Source organism: Sinocyclocheilus rhinocerous, unplaced genomic scaffold (genome assembly GCF_001515625.1).
Source record: "Sinocyclocheilus rhinocerous isolate Xijiao unplaced genomic scaffold, SAMN03320098_v1.1 scaffold90, whole genome shotgun sequence".
NCBI lineage: Eukaryota > Metazoa > Chordata > Actinopteri > Cypriniformes > Cyprinidae > Sinocyclocheilus > Sinocyclocheilus rhinocerous.
In genome coordinates, this window is record NW_015657969.1 from 1,070,766 (window position 1) to 1,074,550 (window position 3,785).

The following is a 3,785-nucleotide window of genomic DNA, read 5'->3' on the forward strand; positions in this document are numbered from 1 at the left end:
AAACATCTGATAAAAGCATCACAATAATCTACTACTCTCCATCAAATTTTGTCTTGTGAAGCAAAAAGCTGCATGTTTATATTAAACAAATCCATCATGATGATGTTTTTGACTTCAAGTTCAAACCATTGCTTCTGGCTAAAATAAGAGTCCTATATCCATAACATTGCTTTCTCCAGTGGAAAAGTCACAGATCAAGCACTATTTACAGTATAAGTGAAAACAGTCAAAAAAAGTTCTAAACAAATATGTTGGTGGATTTTGATGAGAGAGGACATCAGGGGATGGATTTTTTTCACTGGCGGAAGCGTGATTATGGATTATGAACTCATAATTTGGCCAGAAGCAAGGGTTTAAAATTAAAACGTCTTGATAATGAATTTGTTTCTTACAAACACATACTGTAGCTTTTCACTTCACAAGACATCAATTGATGGGCTGGAATGAGATGAGACAACTTTTTCACTAAAGAATGTAATATTATGGATAGAGTACTCATATTTTAGACTAAAGCAATGGTTTTAAATTTAAAACATCTTAATGATGAATTTGTTTATAACAAACATGCAACTTTTCCGTTCACAAGACATTAATTGATGGGCTGAAATCGTGTGGATTATTTGGATTATTATGATGTTTTTATCAGCTGTTTGGACTCCCATTCTGACGGCACCATCCAGAGGATCCATGAGCAAGTGATGTACTGCTAAATTTCTCCAAATCAGTTTTGATCAAGAAACAAACCCATCTGCATCTTGGATGGCCTGAGGTTGAGTAAATTTTCATTTTGGGTGAACTATTCCTTTAAAGGTCACATATTTTACACCTTTCTGGAGATTTATTTTAGGTTTTGATGTCCTTAAGAATATATATTTGCGGTATAAGTACCAAAAACCATCTCAATATATTTTTACAGCTCCTTTCTCAGGAGCTCTGCTGAGAACAGGTCGATCTTTATATTGGAAAAAAGTGTATGTACAGTCCAGCAGTCCTGTGGCGATATACTGTTTGCAATATAATGCAGTTTACAGTGTGAATCACAGTGCATTTCTTGCTCATGAGTCATGACTTCACTTCCGCTATTGAAGTCTTCCCTCAGTATTGCCAACGGAGTCGTTTATGTTGCAGCTCACTGAACAGAGATAATCATGAGAAATCGACAAAACCTTCACTTTAATTACTCTGGAGCTCTATAAAACTTGATGCACATTGTAGCAGAGCTCTAAAAACCCAACTTCTAAGACAACTTTCAAGCCTTGACTGCTTTTAGATGTGACGCAATTCACCAGGAGGTGTGGATTTGCCAATCGCGTTAACAGATCTGAAAGCTGGAGTGTGGATTTTTTCTTCTTCTTGTACATACATGGCACGTGAAAAAACAAATGCCGCATTATGATGCAGATGCACACGTATCCTCGGGGCAAGAAAATGCAGAGGTGTTTTTTGTCCCATGAGCATGGGAATAAAGCCATGGTTCTTTGGCATACATATTTTGACTCATAAAACAGGAGATTAGCACACTTTATGGATGGAATAAATGAAATTATCTTAGGGCCATTTTGAACGTGAGCTTGATTTAAATTCTCTAAACATCAAAACAAATCCGGTCCCTATAGACTAAAGCATCATGAATACATCTCTTTTGACATTGAATATGTGGGTGCTTTCATTAAAGGTTCCAACTTCGTCAGAATATAAGAACAGTTCTTCATGAGTCATTCAAGAGCTTTGTGGAAACATTTTTAAAGCAGCCAGTCTGTTCTCTGAGAACACATTGAACTGTTGAACAATTGAAGTGGGGAATTGGAGCAAGTTCTTTTATAAAGTACTTAAAAGTTGTGGTATATATATATATATATATATATATATATATATATCACAGCGCGCATATATACAGCCATATTGCACAGCTACGAGTGTGATATTGCGTTTACACAACAGTTCTATGGCACAAGTGTGTAAACAAAAAAGAGACCACAACGGAGTGTCTTTAAAAACTCTCTTTTGTGCGTAACTACTTCCGCCATGGATTCAAATCTCAGTTTGACAGTTCAACAACTGAGCCCAAACCTCTGTTACTTATTCGAAAACATCACAGTCTTCATTCTACAGCTCAATCTCATATTCACACTAAAACATTAGTTTGAATGTCTGCGGAGGAAAGCGATATTTTTGTCGTACTATCCTTTCATCTGTTAAGGGTGATTTCCGATGACAGGGCTGCTCAGTGCATTTGTTGGCTGCGTCTTACAAGGTGTTGAAAGTAATAACTTTCTTGTTTACAACACAGTTTCAGTCTCTTTCAATACAAAATCTTTCCTGCTGACTCACTAAAGAATGTAATATTATGGATAGAGTACTCATATTTTAGACTAAAGCAATGGTTTTAAGTTCAAAACATCTTAATGATGAATTTGTTTATAACAAACACGCAACTTTTCAGTTCACAAGACATTAATTGATGGGCTGAAATCGTGTGGATTATTTGGATTATTATGATGTTATCCCTCTAGCGGCGAAAATTACATTGTTTTTTTAAGTAAAACTGCTTTATATTGGAAAACAGTGTATGTAAAGTCCAGCAGTCCTGTTTGACAGTTCAACAGCTGAGCCCAAATCTCTGTTACTTATTCGAAAACATAACAGCCTTCATTCTACAGCTCGATCTCATATTCACACTAAAACATTAGTTTGAATGTCTGCGGAGGAAAGCGATATTTTTGTCGTACTATCCTTTCATCTGTTAAGGGTGATTTCCGATGACAGGGCTGCTCAGTGCATTTGTTGGCTGCGTCTTACAAGGTGTTGAAAGTAATAACTTTCTTGTTTACAACCCAGTCTCTTTCAATATAAAAGTCTTTACTGCTGACTCGATCATAAAAACTTCTCTTGTCTCTTGTCGCCATCTAATGGTGGAATAATGTAATTAAAATCACCATCAGGAACACAAACATCCTTTCTCAAGATTAAATACTATTATTAAATACTACTATTATTTATATAAAATATTATTTATTGAATAATCATGAGCACTGAATGGCCGCTGATGCCCTGGAGCTCATCCCTGAAAACGTCAAAGAAACTGCATATTTGAAGTCTAAATAACTACATTCCTGCCTAAAAAAAATCGTAGAAGTACATTCTATGACAATTTCTGTAGTCACTAGAATATCACACCATCGGAAAAGGCTCTCAGCCAATCAGATTCGAGGACCAGAAAGAACTGTTGTGTATATATATATATATATATATATATATTTATATGTATGTACATATGTATATACGTATAGCTGGGTAGATTATTTGAAAATTGTAATCTGTTACTGATTTCAGCTTGTTTATCATATTGATTTGATATAAAAATGAAAAGAAAAAGAAATTATATTACATTTGTTGTTATTAACATAATGAAATGCATTAAACATTACATTACCTCAAGGTTTCCTAAACTGGGTTTTGTATAGGAACTGCAGGCAGGGGGTTCATTAGTTTAATAAATAGCTAATAATTAATTAAATCATAAAATGTTAAATTAAAATAAATAATTTTAAAATAACAACAATCAAAATAAAAAATAATAAACGAACTAAAAAAATTTAATATTTAATTTGTTTACCTGCATGTCATATGGCCATTAACCAACATCACAGAACCATGAACATGCAAACTAAACAAACAAAAATAAATAAATAAAACATTTGGGAATCCCTGCATTACATAAGATAAAATAAGAATAAGAAATAACGTGAATTTGTGCATTTTAAAGGGTTAGTTCAACCAAAAAA